The 18,250-nt window shown below is 41.1% G+C and overlaps 1 protein-coding gene and 1 pseudogene across 1 annotated transcript in view; both read left to right on the top strand.

The window, feature by feature from the left end:
* CSMD1 (CUB and Sushi multiple domains 1) overlaps positions 1-18,250 on the top strand; it is a 2,262,799-nt gene that overhangs the window by 1,850,514 nt on the left and 394,035 nt on the right. The window lies entirely within an intron of this gene.
* LOC105979052 lies at positions 10,038-10,494 on the top strand (annotated as a pseudogene).

Genomic DNA, 18,250 nt, shown 5'->3' with positions numbered 1-18,250 from the left:
TTCTTGTTATACAGAGGAGTAAGGGTGCCAGTGATAAGATGACTATGTGAGTGTGCCACTTGTACTGTGGGAAAGGAAAAACTCTGGATTTCTAATAAAAACACTCTACTGCAATTCCTGACAGCAAAATCCCAGCAACCAAACTTTCTCAAATCTTCTTATCTGTGAGGTAGGTTTATTATTATGTTATTTTGTGTAAAACATATGCAAGCTTTCATAAAAACATGTGCAAGCTTCAAAAAGAAACATGTATAAACTTGCAAAAGTTTGTATAAAGCTGCCAATTTCTTTAGTTCCTGTTTTCCCGTGACTTTTTTGAAGACCCCACATTTAATCTAGCTTCTGAAACATGTGCTTTATAAAATTAAATCTTATTATTGATTCTTTATGTCAGATTTCTATTAAATCAAGTAGAATATGAAATGGCTCTGGTGGCATATTAAGCTACACGTTGGGTTGCTAACCACAAAGTCAGCAGTTTGAACCCACCCTCTCTGTGGGAGAAAATTGAGGCTTTATCAAAGTGTGGTGAAGAAAGCAGATGGTTCCTGGCTATCAGTTGGAATAGTGACTGGGGTCTTAAAGGTTCGTATTTAAACAAGAAGCCATTTCAGTGAGGAGTCAACCAAGTCCTCATGGGAGAAACACACCAGCTTGTGTGACCCAAAAATGTCAGTTACGAAACTTGAATATGGTGAGGAGCAAAGCATCAGTGCTAAAATTATGAACACCCAATTTGTGGAGGGCTGTGTGAGACAGTGGGAGCCCAAAACCCATCTGCAGAGTAACTCCTCGGACTGAGCCCTTGGCAGATCCGCTCCAGCCACAGGCAAGAGTCTTGAGCAGCCTTGCTCTCTGGCAGAGACCATTGCAATCTTTATTATGCTGGATTGCGTTCAAGACTTGGCCAGTTGACCACACTAGAGTCGCAACCTGAGTCTGTTCTGGATGCAAGTATCTGTTACTGTTTCCGTGACGGAAATTTCTTCCCTGACTTTTTGAATATTGTCAGGAGCCTTTACTTCCTTATGTATTATTTGTATTTTTGTCTGTATACTATTATGTTTTTAACCTTACCAACTGAGCGCAATTTTCTTTGTTATTGTTTTCAGTTGGGTCTCCCAGCTGTGAAGCATGGGAGGAGCGGATGTATAATGATAATAAGTGGTACAAGGGGATGTAGGGATACAGGTGTGGGGGTGGATGATGGGGAAGGGAAGGGGATTTGGAGAGTAAATGAACGGGGAGGGGCAGTTGCATAACTCATCTCGGAGGCGATTCAACCGTGGGCGTCGGAGGATGATCTAAAATTGAAGTGGGGGAAGGGTGATTGTACAATTCTCCTTGATATGATTGAATGATTGAATTATATGATATGTAAATTATTCCCATTAAAAACGTTGGGGGGGAAGAGATCAATTGTCTGCACACAGTTTAATAGTATGTGCAGAATATGCAAGATAAAAACAAGACAGAGAAAGAGAGAAAAGGGTAAAGGCTGAGTGTCCTGGTTTGACAAAGCCCCCAAACAGTAAATGGGAAAGAAAATAAGCTTTCATCAAATAAATATTTATCTTTTGTGTATATGAAGAAAGAAAGTTGAGGCTTTCTGCCCTCATAAGGATTTACAACTTCAGATACCCACAGAGCCAATTCTGCTCTATCTTCTAAGTTTATTATGAGACAGAGTTCACTCAATGTCTGTCAGGTTGGTTTTAGGATTTTTAGAGTATGAAAAAAGTATGGAGAATTATTCATGTTTCTCGCCAGAGGAATTCTTGATAATCTTGACAGTACATGGTGTTGAAAATAAGTGTAACACTGGCAAGGGATTAATTAATATGCATTATAATTCACTTACTGGACACTTTGTATGATATATAATTTAATATTGACAAAATACTGCAGAGTTATTATCCCTCTTTTAGATATAGAGATTTAGGAAAACATACCCAATTTTATACAGCTAGATTCTATCCAAGGTTATACTGGAGGTCGATTTCTAACATATTTTCAGCACATTTTAAATCTAATTACACATAATAAAATGGGAGAAGTTTTCTGTGATCAGGGATTACCCATTTTTCTATGTTCATAAACAAATACAACATGAAAGTCAATGAAAAGTGACAGCTTTGGAGTCAGAGAAGCCTTGCATCAAACACCTGCCCTCTTTTTTGCTGTGCAGACTGTAGTCGGCTCATTAATCTCTCTGGGACTGCTTTCATATTGGTAAAGCAGAAACACTAGAAGCGGCTTTCAGTTAGTTGGGAAGATTGGAGACAATCGTACAACATCCAGCATTGTATCTCCTCTACAGAAGATGCTCAGTAGAAGATGGCTATTAACCTTTATTCTTAAGCAAAATGTGAGATAAATTGTATAATGTGAACCCAAAACATCTGACTACATAACCTGCAGCTTTCTGCTTCATGGCATGGTCATCTAGGAATTTAAAAGTATGAATCAGTAACTTACCAATACATAGCAGAGGACACTATTTCATGTGCGTCTATAAAATGAGTTTACCAAGAGCAAAGAACCAAACCAAACTCACCACCATTGGGTGGATTCTAACTCAGAGTGACCCCCTCGTAGAGTAGAACCACCTGTTGGTTTCCAAGACGGTAACTCTTTAATGAGCAGCTGGTGGTTTTGAACTGCTGATTTGTGATTGGAAGCCCAATGCATAACCACTGTGCCACCAGGACTCCACCAAGAGCCAAAGACAAGTGAAATTAAAAGAAAGAGATAAACAACACCACAATCTAGAATGGCATAGCTGTTTTTCTTATGTACACCTCTAAGTGTCTGTTTTATTGTTTGGGATGCTTTTTATTGTAAAAACAAAAACAAACAAACTAGGCATGTTTTTCATTTTACCACTGAGATATGTCATAAATCAAGAGAATCAGCATAATTAAACCACTTTGGGAGAAGCATTATTAGAAGACACATTTTGTAGAAGAGTTGTGTGAGAATCTGACCATTGTAGATATACTAGAGATGCTAAAGAATGGCTTGATGGCTTTCAAATGCAAGTGTCCTGTAGCCTGTATATAGTCTAGACTGTTTATCTGAAGACAGTCTAGTCATAATTTTAAGAACTGTGGGGTACCAGCCCCACAATGGATCAGGTCCAAGGGTGGTTATGTAATTGAGGCATAAAATTAAAGAGATCAGATAAGATAAAGCCTGCAATTGCTCACCTCCCTGACAGCCATGATCTCAGCAGCCAGGTCAATGCATAGAGAGCGGATATATTTCCAATCAGGGCTTATATACTGAGATAGTTTATTGTGCCAGCCTGGCCAATAAACACAAGTGGGATTAACTGAAGGGCAGAGATATAAATGGCTTGGTGAGCCTCGTCTTTCTTGTCCCTCGCTCTTTGATCATCAGACCAGTGTGCGGCTGCCTTGCTTGTTCTGTGCCTCAATTTAAAGGTTACACTACCTGTGGGATGCCTAGCCTATGGCCTGTGTCACTGTAAGTTGAGGTCCCTTTAAGACATCTCTGGAGCTGGGGACTGGCAGTTGGTGACCTGGCTGGCAGTTGGTGACCTGCCTTATGATTGGCTGCTGTGCTGACAAAGCCGAGCTCTCTCTATAAATACAGGAAGATCTGGCAGCAGACTAGACTTGAAGGACTGCTAGTCTCTCACAACTCTCTCTCACGGGAGTGAGTTGCAGTGAGCCATTTGTAGTGCTTTATAATTTAACCGTTCATTTTTTGTATTACATATTTATCTGTATATGATTTAACAGTTAATTTCTTGTTATATATCTAATTATCTTTATAAATAAATATATTATCAGCAATTTGGTTTTATCTCTCTAGAGAACCCTGTCTAACACATATACATTTGGGGGACATGCAAGCCCCCCTAATTACATCATAACAGGAAGGGGTTGTACCATAGGCACAGATGCAATAAGAGGAAGAAGAGTTGGGGGGTACACACAATAGGAAGGGAAGACCCTACGGGTACACATGTGACAAGATGGGAAAACTTTAAAGTCAAGATGGCAGCCTAAACTTGACACTCCTAGAGTTGACTTGACCTTGTTTTTGGGCTCTCCTTCAGGGGAATAATCCACTATCATTATCAGTTGGGAGTGGGCCCCACCTAGGGTGGGACAGAAAATAGGTGTGATTGCTCTAGATGGCTGATAACCCTCAGGGGGATAACCTTGAAGCAGCTGACCTCCAAGTGTAAAGGCATTAACCATTTGTTAGCAAGCAGCGTTTTAGGTTTGGCATATAACATAGGGGGACAAGCTGGGGAATAATCGGTCTGTGTTCCACAAGAACACAAGGGAGAAGCACAGGCCTTCCCACTACAAATGTACTTTGAAACAAAAGAATGGGATCTATAGCTGATTAGCTACTTTTACAAAGTATCCATCCACTCAAAGTCTCTTGATTATAATTCCTCAATCACTTTATTTACCATGTTAACTAAGTGGTGGAGATAGAGTTATTTAGCAATTGATTTCTGAAGAAATGACAATATATTACATGGATGAGTAAATGGAAACACAGAGTCATGAGTTTATGCAGCTGGCATCTTGGTTTTAATAGCATGCTGATAGAATCAAACTGACACCAACATTAAATACATTATTGTAAATGGGATAATCATTCCAGGTATGAATATTCTATAAAGAAATACTAAGCATTGTCATGCCCCAAAGCCTGTCAGAAATATTGGGGGCATGAGGAATACAGAAACTGTGTATTTACTGCACATAAACCTAAAGGTGAAGCCTGTAAGTCAGAATCTATCACTTGAAGTCCTGCAAATACTGGATAGATAAAGGGGGACAATTCTACCTGGATAGATTGATAGAATTTTCTTTGTATCTTTCTGCTCACTCTTGTCTCCATCCAAGTGTATCAGGAGTCATGCTGGTGCATGTTTCTATGACAGATCCTAATACTGGTCCTTACCCTCAATGACTATGAATAAGGTTTAAGTGCACCACGGGACACTCATTTTATAATTGATTAGTATTTTTCTTTGACAATTTAATTTTGGAAATCCTACACAAGCAAGCATTCATTTCTCTCAAGAGAAAATTCTGGAATTTAATTTTATAAAAATGCTACATGCAAAGTGTTCTTGCATTGAGGGAGTACTGGAGTAGAGGCCCAGTGTCCATCTGATACATTAATGCTTAACATATAAATGTATGTACATCAATCTATATCCCTTTTGTTATAATAAGTATATTTACATATGTATGTGAATGTATTTGGATATCTATCAACGTATTTTGCCTCTTATTTCTTTGCTCTATTTCCTTTTACTTTCCTCCTGGGTCACTATCATGTGCCACCTTCATTCAGCTCTCAGACACTCCTCTGGGCTATATTGCACTTAATCCAATCCCACTAGGGTTGATTTTACTCCTGCATCACCATTGCTTTTAGAACACTCATTCCCTTGTCCCTGGGTTTGTGGGCTTCCCACTTCCTTTTCCTCTACCTTCCAATCTCCCATGTCCCCCTAGAAGCATCAGTCTGCTTGTTTTCTCCTCTGGTTTGTTTATAGAGAGAGACAAAAACAAAAAGAACATCTATAAATAGTTGCAGGTGTGTCTGTTGACCCTATGAATGTTCTCTGATCAAGTCTGATGAGGTGCCAAGCCCTGTCCTGAGGTCTACTTTTGAGATTCCTCAGGGATCTTTTGGCTTTGCTCCCCTTGCTACTCTGTTGCACTCTCTTCGAGTTTCGCTCTGCTGTGAGGAGGTCAAACTGGGCTTAATTCCTGCACTGTGTCTCCAGGGCTATCCCCCATAGTGCTATGGGTCAGTGAGGAGACATCTATGGTTCTGTTTGCCCACTGGCTGCTCTGAGCAGGAATGTCATTATGTCATCCTTGGGGCTTGGTGGGACAGGATGCGGTTCTCTCTCTCTCTCTCTCTCTCTCTCTCTCTCTCTCTCTCTCTCTTCCTCCCTCTCCTTCCCTCTTAGTTTGCTCCCATGTGGTCTTAGAAGACCCACCCCTTTCCCCTGGCTGTATCTTCAGTGCTGTCCACTGTAGTGCATTCCCGACACAATTGCTGAAGAAAAAATGGATGCATAAGCAAATGTGCTTAAGAAAGCTGATGGTCCCCAACTATTAAAAGAGAGTCTCCTGAGTCTTAAAGTCTTGAAGATAAACAAGTGGCCATCTAGCAGGGAAGCAACAAAGCCCACATGGAAGAAGCACACCAGCCTGTGTGATCATGAGGTGTCCACAGGATCAAGTATCAGGCATCACAAGACCCAAAACAATCATAGATGCGAAAGAGTGGGCCCAGAGTGGAGACCCAATCCCATCTGTAGACAATTGAACACTCCCTCACGAAAAGGACGGGCCAGGTTGCAGTATAGCACTGACAAAACATACAACATCCCTATTGTTCTTGATGCTTCCTCCCCACCACTATCATGATCCCAGTTCTACCTTACAAATCTGGCTAGACCAGAGCACGTATAGTAGTACAGATAAGAGCTCTCAACACATGGAATATGGGACAGACAAACCCCTCAGAAACAGGAATGGGAGTGGCAATATCATGAGGATAGGGGGAAGGTGGGGGGAGAAAGAGAGAATTGATCGCAATGATCCGATGTAAAACCTAACCACCAGGGTGAAAAACAACAGAAGCATGGGTGAAGGGAGACAGCAGACAGTGTAAGATATAAAAATAATAATACTTTATAATTTATCAAGGATTCATGATGGTGGGAGGGTGGCAGAAGGAGGGCAGCAGGGAGAGGAGCTGATACCAAGGGTTCAAGTAGAAAGAAATTATTTTTTAAAAGATGATGGCAATAGATGCACAAATGTGTACTATGGGTCGTTGTAAGGGCTGTAAGAACCCTCAATATAATGACTTATATTTTTAAATACTATATGAAAAAGAACCCTTGAGAGCATCATGGTTATACATTGAGCTGTTAGCTGCAAGGTCAGTAGTTCGATACTACCAGCCTCTCTGAGGGAGAAAAATGAAGCTTTCTACTCCCATAAAGAGTAGTATCTTGGAAACCCACAGGCGAAGTTCCATCCTGTCCTATGGGGTCACTGTGAGTCACAATCAGCTGGATGGCTGTGAGATTGTTTGTGTGTTTGAATAGGTCAACAGTTGCCAGTCATCTTAGATAGGGGATCACAAGTATAGGTGTTAAGGGGAACAGAGAGATGAGGCAGTTCTATCCATCCGTGGACAAAAATAACTGAGTCCAAAGCCAAAGGCCAGAGTGCTCTAGAAACTGTGTGCATGGGAATATGGGAAGTCCCAAACCTAGCACATCGGCAGCAAATTGGGTATAAGTATAAAAGGCCTTGGAACTGAGAGCAGAATTTTTGGAAAGAGCCCCAGTACTGGTGGCAGGCAATATACCATATATACTCAAGTATAAGCTAACCTGAATATCAGCCGAGGCACCTAATTTTACCACAAAACTGCATTAAAAATGTGTTGAGAAATTCAGCTTATACACGAGTATGTACAGTTATTCATATGTAGCAAAACAGGTATAATAGATAGAATTGTGATTCCCCAACTATGTATTATAATCCTAATTCTAAAAGCTAGGATTCAGGAGCTACTGTGGCACAGTAGTTATACTTTGGATGACTAACTGCAAGGTCAACAGTTCAAATCCACCAATCTCTCTGCAGGGGAAAGACAGGCTTTCTCTTCTCATAAGGAGTTTCTGACTCAGAAACTCATAGGAGAAGTTTCATCCAGTCCAATGAGACCCTACGGGTTGACATTTGACTGGAAGGCAGTGAGTTTGGCTTTGTTTTTATGCCTATAGTTATATACCCATTTGGGAATGGGTATTCTTCATTATGGTAACAAGGTAGGATTAGGGTAGAATGTGTCTTAATCTCCAGTTAGAAAAACAGTCACACTAGATGACTAAAACAGAAAGCATCATGACCATGGCGGGGCAGAAGAGTTAAGAATTCCTTTCTTGTGTAAAAGCCATCTGAACATGCCATGTCCACATGAGAGTCCTGGGCTCTGTCATTCTCTCATGTCCCCTTCCATGTGGTTGCCATCCGTGAATCACCTCATGATCTAGGGCCATGGCAGAGCCCCAGTCACCACCTCCATAGTCCAGATCTTCAGCAGGAAGGTGACTTTTCTTGCAGGGCTTTTCTTCCCACTGAGGTCCTCTCCTGGAACCCACACAGCACTCTTAGTCTTAGGACGACAGCTGAGTGCATAGATATCAGGCCAAAAAAAAAATTTTTTTTTCCCCAGGGAATGACCCAGTGGCCTGGAATGAATTCCTGCTCTATGGAAAAGGAGGGAAAATGATAGCAGGAACTCTTTTCAAACCAACAACGTAAAACTGATCTACCCACAAGAAGATCATGTGTGATCTTCATAGGTGCAGCCCATAGGCAAACTCCTGATCGTGGCTTCATCCTTCAGTAGGGAATGAGGGCATCTAGATCCATTCTCTCCTGGGCCATACCTGGACCTGTGCTCTGACTGGCTTTCCCAGGTCACCACAAAGACTACAATGAACTTTTGTTTTGCTCATGGTTTTTGTTGTTTTATTTTTTGGGTATTTTTGCAGATATTTGCATGAAGGTTCATGCTCTCTTTCTAGCCCACATTGTCCGCCATTGATTACAGTCTTTTCTTTGGAAAACATTTTTAACTCTGATACTGGAGTGAGCCAGAAGCTAAGACACCAAGAAGAATAAGGCAAGATGAACAATATAAATGTTTGAAATTACAAAGAAGATGGACACAAAAAAAGGTTTGGGAAGATTGCTGGATATTGATATTTTGGAGATGTGCTTGATTTGCTTGAATACCTTCTGGTTCATGTAACAAGTTGCATAGTTTGGCTCTCAGCAACAAAATATCCACAGGCAAGAGGTTCCAAGGTTGATGGGTTTGCCCTTTTAACAAGCACAAGCTTTGCATCAGCTCCTCCTGTGATTCTTTTGCCCTCTTTCCGTGTGGTCTCACTTTGGATGCTACATCTCCTATTATCATAGACTCAACTTAGCAGGCAAAGACTGATGACTCATATCTACCTTTAAAAAAAAGATTAAACATTTTCTCCTACCACCAGCCTTCTATACCCAGCTTCCTTTCAAGACAGAACTGGGTCTTGTTCCCTACTGAGGGCATAAGGAGGGTAATGACTGATTATCTCCAATCATCCTTATTCCATCAAGACTTTGTGCTGGAAGTCATTTTCACCAGAATGATTAGAAAACAGAAGAAATCAAGGGAATAAAATTGGGCAAAAAAGTAAAACATTTTTTTAAGAAGAGAAACTCTTGGTACATGCACTCTTTATGTTTGTTTCTATAGAGGACTCTGAGGAGCTAACAAAAGAACTATTAGAAACAACTGGATGATTTGGTAAAGTAACCAGCAGAAATCAATCAGGTTCCTATATGCCAGAGGAGAATGCTCCCAAAAAGACATCAAGAAAGCAATACCATTTACAATAGCCACACAGAAGATGACATATTTGGAATAAACCTAACCAAAGAAACAGAATACCTGTACAAACAAAACTACAGAGCAGTATTACAAAAAAACCAAAAGAGACACAAATGAAAGGATATCCTATGTTCATGGATAGGAAGACTTGATATTGTGAAAATGTCAATACTACTTAAAGCAATCTACAAGTATAATGCAATTCTGATCCAAATCCCAACTTCTTTCTTTAAAAAAAAGGGGGGTGGGGGATATATTACAAACTTCTTACAGAGAGGGAAGAGGCCCAGGGTAAGCAAAGAACTTCTTAAAAAGAACAAAGTAGGATACTTTTGCTATAAAACCTCAAAACCTACTATATAGTCACAGTAGGGTGGTACTGGTATAATGATATATACATATATAATGATATATACAGATATACAGATACAATACCCAGAAATAAAACCATCCTCCTATAGGCAACTTCATTTTGACACAGAACCAAAAAACATTCAATGGGGAAGAGACTTCTTTTTCAACAAATGATGCTGGAAAAAATGGCTCTTCAGTCCATTATGGCGGCACCCAGTGGCGTTTTCAAGTGCGAAGAGTTCACTGAGTTCCAGGAATTACTCAAGGTGAGGAAGACGACTGATGAGAGAATAGTAAATGAATTAAACACTACGGTTCCAACAGCTTCATTTGCAGGGGAAAATGATGCCTGCCAAACCTGTAAACAACTCTATGAGTTGTGGATGGTCGCTCATTTCAGTAGGGACAGAGTCATAAAAAAGTGGCCAGCTCAGACCTCAGCAGTAGTAAGAAACCTCCGAGAAGAGAGAAAAGAATTTGGATGATTTAACGTGATTAAAGCAACTTAGAAAAGAGCAGACCAAGTTGAAATGGATGCAGTCAGAGCTGAATGTTGAAGAAGCAGTACATGACAAGAGCTGGAAGGTGTTTAATGAACGCTGCCGAATTCACTTCAAGTCTCCAAAGAATGAACAGAGAAAGAGAAATTCTGTTTTTTAAGGAACCGGACCATCTCACAAGAGCTAAGCACAGCAGACAGGGTGGGCTTCCTAGAGTGATTTCTGAGCCAGCACTCCAAGACCTTTTGTTGATATCAGACCCACTTAGCCAAGACCTCAAACATGAATAATCCTAACAATTATGAAGATATCAATTACTATTTTATATTGATTGTGTAAAAAATGTTTTGTAACTATTAAAAAATAATTTTCTGGGGAAAAAAATGGCTCTTCATCGGCAGAAGAATGAAATAGGCCTATACCTTGCCCCATGCACAAAAGCGAACTCAAGGTGGATTAGAGGCCTAAATGTAAACACCAAAGCTATAAGGATCATCAGTGAGAAACTTTGAACAAACTTAAGGGCTCTATTGCAAGGCCTAACAGACTGCCTTATATAATAAAGGAAGCACATACACAAAGGAGGGCAGCAAGATGACTGGGACATATTAAAACATTTTTAAACTTATGTACATCAGAAATATGCTATCAAACAAGTTAAACAAGAATTGTTTATATCAATATCCAATTGGGGGAAAAAATCTTCAGCACTGACAAAAAGGACAAAGGACTAATTAATAAAATCTATAGAATTCTGCAGTACCTCAGTGAGGGGGGAAAAACCAACAATGAGGAATTCAATTAAAAGGTGGGCAAAGGACATTAATGGACAATTCACAAGAGATGACATTTAAATAACCAACAAAAATATGAGGAAATGCTCACAATCACTAGCCATCCTGGAGATACAAAAAAATCAATGAACTTTCACCTTAACTTTACACACTGAATGAGAGTCTAATAATAATAAACAATAGAGAAAAATAGATGTGACATTGGATGTGGAGAGATTGGACCCATTGTACACTGCTGGTGGGCTTTTAAGTATGTACAACCATTGTGGAAAGCATTATGGTGCTACCTAAAGCAACTGAAAATAGCAATACCATCCTACCTAGCAATACCCCTGCTGGGAATATACCCTAAAAAAGAAGATACAGAACATGAACAGACATATGCTCTTCCATGTTTACTATATAGCACAGTAGCAAGAAGCTGGAAAGAGTTCAAATATCCATCGTAGAAGAGTACATAAAGAAATTCTCGAACCTACCAAACCAAGCCTAACTCACTGCATTGAATGGCTGCTGACTCAAAGCAACCCCCAGTGGGTTTCTGAACTGTAACTGTTTATGGGAGTAGAAAGCCAAGTCTTTTTCCTGCAGAACTGCTGGTGGTTTTAAACCACCAACCATGCTGATCATAGGCCAACACCACCAGATCCTAACCATTACCCCACACACACACAATGAAATACTGTGCATGGCTAACAATCTGCAATGAAACACCGCATGCCATGGTAGAACCTGGAAACCAATATACTGTGTCAAGTTCGTCAGTCACAAATAGACAAATATTGTATGAGTCTTCTTCTATAACAAAGTCTTCTTCTTCTTCTAGACAAAGGCAGGGCTTCACTCTTACATCATTTAATCTTTTAATCTGGTCTACTAAGCAATGAGGCAGAGAGAACCTGTCTAGTGTCCATGAACCATGAACCCTTTTTTATATGTACATCTTAAAAGACAATTTGAGAGAGGCCTCACCTCAGAGGGGATCCATTTCTCAAGGTAAGATGAGAGAGAAGACCATTTGTTTGCTCCCATACAACATTATGCTAAGGTTACCCTAAATTAACAGATACTCCTACAAGAATGATAAGCAAACCTTACTGGAAATTCAAGTCAAGATGGAGGGAAGGGGTAATGTATGTATTCCTGAGAGAAGGTGAATACACTTCTGTTGGTGGGTAAACCCGGTGGAACAATCTCCATCAGGAAAGAAACCCTTGCCAATACTTATATAGAACCAAGGGGTGAAAACACCCAGACCTACACTGCTAGTTGGACACTTCTGACCTATTTTCCATCCAGCTCTGGGTGACTCAGTCCATGAGCTAGAGAGTACTGGGACTCTAGACACTGCCCTTTTGAGCTTGAAGACAGCACACGGATAATTAACCTGGGCTTTAGAGGGCTTTACCTGATGGCAAGAGGAGGCTCTGTAAACTCTCAGTGCTGGTTTTCCCCTGGAAAACATCTCGTCCATTTTCACCAGGAGACTGTGTAGTGTTGAACAGAGCCTGTGTTCATCACCTTGCTCCCAGTCATTCTCGTTCCTCTGCGACACTTCTATTTAGAAAAGGTGAAATGGGATGGCATATAAAATCCCAGACCAAACTCACTGCCATGGAGTTCATTCAGGCTCATGACAACCCTCTTGACAGGGTAGAACTGTCCCTATGGGTTTCTGAGACTGTAACTCTACTGGATCGATGGCAAATAGTAAGTACTTATTTATTTTAATTTTTGATTGTGAACTCAGGAGTTTACATTTTATAACCTCATTTTTTTTTTAATTTGACAACTTATAAAGCCCCCAGGAGCCCTGGTGAATAGTGGTTATGCATTGGACAGCTAACTGCATGGTCACCAGTTAAAGCCACAAGCCACTCAGATAGAAAGAAGAGGCTTCTACTTCCATAAAGACTTAATCTCAGAAACCCACCTGGGCATTTCTACCCTGTCCTAGCAGATCCCTATCAATAGGAATCAACTCAATGGCAGTGGGTTTTGGGTGTGTAAAACCTTCCTGTAGCTCGCCTTGTCCACCTCCCACCCAAACCTTTCACCCTTTCCTCTCTTGTAGGAAATTTTGTATCTTTATTTTAATTTTCAGGTAATATTTCATTTCATAATTAAAACTCTTTTGTTTGAAAATTAAAGATATGGTCCATAGTAATTTCCATATTGCTATAAATGAAAGTATACTATCTATCTTTGAATGTTCTCCAATGTTTCCAACGCTTGCAACTGCCTGTAGTTTTGGTCTTTCTTCAGGTGTACCTGCCTCATTTTCCCCACCCCCTACTTAAGGCCTCACTTGCAGGCACTCTTTCAGTTGACTAGCAAGACAGATGATGAGCTTCAGGTAAGTCCACAACAGGCTTTTTCTACCTTCTCTCAGCAGCTGGAAGACTTTCAAAGGAAGGTCTTATTCTAATAAAATGAATTTACCATCTGAAATAGCCTTTAAGGAAAAATGAACGTTCTCATGGCACTCAGTGAAAACAGTAATGTGGAACTATGTTTGTGGTCAAATATTGAATGTACATCTCAATGGGCAGAGACATGTGTCTATCTTTGATCTATCTATGAAATTCTTTCTTGGGGATAAAAACTCTCTGGTAGTCTGGGTGGACTACAGACACATAGACACTCATATGTGTATAAGAAAGAGCTTTATATAAAAGAACAATTGTATATTAAGAAAAATCCCAGCCCAGTCCAGATCAAGTCCATAAATCTGATATTAGCCCATATGTCTGATACCAATCTATAAATTCCTCTTCAGACTCACGAAACACATGCAATGATGCCTAGTGCAGGAAGATCATAGGCCAGTGGGTGGAAAGTCTTGAGAACCAGTGGCGGTGTAAGCATCTCAGGGCTGGCAGGGGTCTCCATGTAGCTCCTCCACCCCCAGGGCTCTGGTTCCATCATCGTAGCTCCATGTATCTTGTCAGCGGGAAGACCCAGCAGAGTGTGGGTGTGGCCTCCAGTGAGCTATTTATCTCCTTAGCGCCTCCAAATGAGGTCATCAAGCTGCGACCTGATTGACAGGCTAGATCCCACCCCTTTGTAAGTGGGCAGGTGATTATGTAACTGCCCCAAATTCCCGTTTTTCCTGAGACCAGAACATATTCACAAAGAAAGAAATCCAAATAGGCTCGCGCGTGATATGTGCCCTGGCCAGCAGTTTCAAAAGCGCCAGACCCTCTGCTGGATCAAGATGAAGCTTCCTGACCCCGGAAGGATTTATAGTTTTGGAAAATCACAGAGACATTTCTGCTTTGCCCCCCAGTGTTGCTCTGAGTCAGAATTAACCTGGAGGCAATGAGTTTGGTGATTTGAATGATGTATGATTACCATAGTCATACCTTACCGGAGTCAGTTTCCGCTGTCCCTCCTGCTACCACGTGTGCTTCTGTGGGCAGAGACCAATGACCTGGCAGCAGCTGTGGCAGGAGTACAGCAATAGAAAACTGGTGAGGAGGGAGCCTAACATGCCCAATCTTCTCCCCCAAGAAGCAGGATGAGCCCAGTCCCACTGCTACTGCCCACCTGCCTGGCAAAAATCAGAGTCCAGGGTCCTGTCCTTTAGCTCACCTGCCTGTAGCTCACCAATATGCAGGACTGCTGCAGTTTTAGGGTTGTTTTGAGTACAGAAGAACCAAAGGAAACCATCGCAGATCCATGACTGGTGGCAAATGAATACATCACAGTTGCAGGTGGTGTTCTGGGATTGGAAACCATGATTGGGGCATGTAGCTTGTGTTAGATAGAAGAGATTACAAGATTGGTCCAGTTCGGGCATGATTGTGTGACCCAGTATTATCCCCATGGGGTTGATCTCCATTCAGGACACAGCCAGGCAAGCTCCTAAAACTGCCCCTCCTTGCATTAGCTGGAGAGGGGTGGAAGTAATCCACTTTCCAAGGCCCTCTGCCTCAGGATACATCCTTGGTTAATGATCTCAGAGTGTCATGGAGTTTAATATACTTGGGGTCCCTGCAAATGAATTTTGGGTTTTCATTGTAATCTATAGCCTTCCTGCAGAAAGGGTGCTCAGAATTTAAACTCTAAAACAGGTCTTTAAAACCATAAAGGGAACATAATTTTAAAAAGGAATCCCACTTTCTCTTCAAAATAAAATAGCACACACACACACAAAAACATTACTGGTTGCTGATATATATGCTGTAAAGTATTATCCTAACTGATATTGAGCCATGCCTACCAATATAGAAATTAGAAATATCTGACTTTAACCATCTCAGTTACACATTAACTTGAAACACGTGACATGAAGTCCTGAAGAAAAAACACGTATTTCTTTCAAAGCAAATACCCAAAAGAAACTATCGATGGTGTCCTTTAGGTGAAATAATAAAAGTGACATTGGTTTATATATTATTAAGCACTAACTATGCACACTGTAATTCATATTCATTGCCTCAATTTGTCTCTATAATTATCCCATGAAGAAGGCACAGGGCTCATTTCTAAAAAAAAAAAAGAGTCAGAAAAGTGAAGATCTCACAGCTCCATTGGTGGCAAGGTGAAGTCAAACCCTGGTTAGTATGACACCAAGATTTTAACATAGATGGTATTTTTCCCAGGAGGAGGCTCAGAATTTCAGGCCTCTGAAGTCCTTGGTTCTTCTTGTCCCACTTGAAAGACAGATTTCAGAGAAGGGACAAAATCAGAGCAGAATCAGAGAAAAGCTTTGAACAGAAAGAGTTACTTTATTGACTTATGGGTATGTATGCTTTATTGTGGATGCTTCTGAAAAGAACTCCAAAAGGCAGCCCTTAGCTATTCTAAAAGGGCTGGCAGAATGTAAACCCAAACCTTATATTGTGCTAATGGCTCGCCTCCCACCATTGGCTAGCTTTGTGTTCTACTATTGACTGGTCCTCTGTCGTGCACCTCTGCCTCTCAGGTATGTTCATCCTGCAAGTCCAGACTTCATGCTGTGCCCATGTCTCAGACCAAAATCCAAGAGTCTATTCGGCCATTGTGGGTGTAGTGTGAATATCTTGACTTTCTTCACCCAGACTTCTCTGGTCTCTTTCCTTGATAAGGAAATGTGTTTGGTCTGCCCCTCGCCTCCCTTCCTGTTGGAGAGGTACATATGGGAAACTGTGTCCACTTCTCCTTTGTGCTGAAAAGGTGTGCGCAGGTGTGGAGAACAGGTTTCCACCCCCTTTGGTTAAATTTTTGCCCCATTCATTCCATCACCATTTCTCCCTTTGCCAGCCTCTGTCTACCTAAAAGTATGTACCATTGCCATTTTTTTTGTTTGTTTCTTTACAAAAAATTAATTAGCCCTTAACAGCCCATAACAACTGTTAGCAGATATGAGTATGTGGATTTTTTATGATTGTCTTCCCTTTAAAACCATCTCAGTGCTATTGAGTCAATTCCAACTCATAACTACTGTACAGAAGGCAGGAGGGAACTGCCCCTGTGGATTTCTGAGACTCACCTTTTCTGGGAGTAGAAAGCCACTTCTTCTGCAGCGTTGCTGTTGTCTTAGAACTGCTGACCTTGCAATTAGCTGCCCAGTGAATAACAACTGTGCTATCAGGGATACTTTGCTCTTTCTCACCACAGCTCATTGATACTGGCATCAAATTCTTTTTTTTCTAAGTTTGAAATGAGAATTTATGTCATCAAGTTATATTTTAATCATAAGTTCCTTATTTCCCCAAATAGGAAATGAGAAATGCCACAGTCACTGAATCCCATAGTCATAATAATTTTATATTACCACCAACTAACATTTTGCACACAATCAGGCATTTCACAATTTTTATAAGCATTTATGCCATTTTTATATTATATTAACACATCATTCCATTTATTTAATAGATATATTTGAATGCTTGCTATTTATTAGGCCTTCAAGTGAAAAACTTAGAATCTCGAGAAGTAGTGAGGGTTATGACATAGGATGGAAAGTTGGACATAGTTATCCAAAAGGGGTGATACCTGAGCCGAGATTCATAGGAGTTCACCAGGAAAAGGAAAACCGAAGAGGCTTTCCTAATAGAGGAAGCACTTAGTGCAAGCCAGCGAAGCATGATTTCCCAGTGCTTCTGGAAATTGGCAGATTCTCCCCCATTAGTTAGAAAGGGAAGGGGAGATGGATGAGAAATAAGACTGGAGGCACAGTAGTTCCGTCTCCCCTAGGGCTGGACATCCTCACGCTATAAATAAAGGATGCTGGCCCTGCTGAAAATGGGTTGATAGTCTCACATTCTTCACCTTGCTTGATTGAAATAGCTCTTGTGGAGTTAATCCCAATGACCCCCCCACCTGGTTGAACTCCTTTGTGATTGATGCTTTCCTGGGGAGGGAGAAACACATGTTCAAAGCTCTCCAGAGTTCTATGACAACTCTTCTCTTTCAATTGCTTAATCTACCATTTCCATGTCAATAGAGGCAGCTTCTGTATTTAAGTTAACTATCCTTAGCCCATTAGTGTTTATGAATTGGTCTGTGATCCACAAGATCAGCAGTTTGATACTGTTAGTTGCAAGCTCCTGTGCAGAAAGGGGTGGTACACCTAGGTGGGCCTTACACCTGGATTGGCCCATCTAGGCCAGGTAAATTTGATTCAGTCAATGGGATCGACCAATATTGTCGGCCACGCCTCCCAACGGGGCTCCTGAAAAGCCAGAGGTGTGTCTCTTCCACTCTCTCTCCCAGTGGCTCCAACACCCAGTTCAGCACAGGCCTGGCTGCTGCGTCCCACAACCGTGCTGTAGACTGTCTGGCTTGTGATGCATTTACTGTAAAACCTGAAACTGCTTCTAACTTTCATAAAACTCGCTTGGATCACAAACCAGGCTCCGGCATGAATTGTTTCTTGCTGGAAGGCAAGGACTGAGGTATATCTGGAGAGAGGAGAGAGGAGGTCTCACAAAACCACCAGCCACTTCTCAGAAGAAAGGTGAGGTTTTCTACTTCCTTAAAGAGTTCCAGTCTCTGATTACAAGGAACTATATGTGACCTTCTCCCTGGGGGACGGACAACTGAAAAGTGGGTGAAGGGAGACGTCAGACAGGGCAAGATATGACAAAATAATAATTTGTAAATTATCAAGGGCTCATGAGGGAGGGGGGAGCG

This window comes from Echinops telfairi, unplaced genomic scaffold, assembly GCF_000313985.2.
Source record: "Echinops telfairi isolate 266 unplaced genomic scaffold, ASM31398v2 ScPeMD7_9;HRSCAF=40, whole genome shotgun sequence".
NCBI classification, from domain to species: Eukaryota; Metazoa; Chordata; class Mammalia; order Afrosoricida; family Tenrecidae; genus Echinops; species Echinops telfairi.
This window is presented reverse-complemented; position numbering and strand designations above follow the sequence as displayed.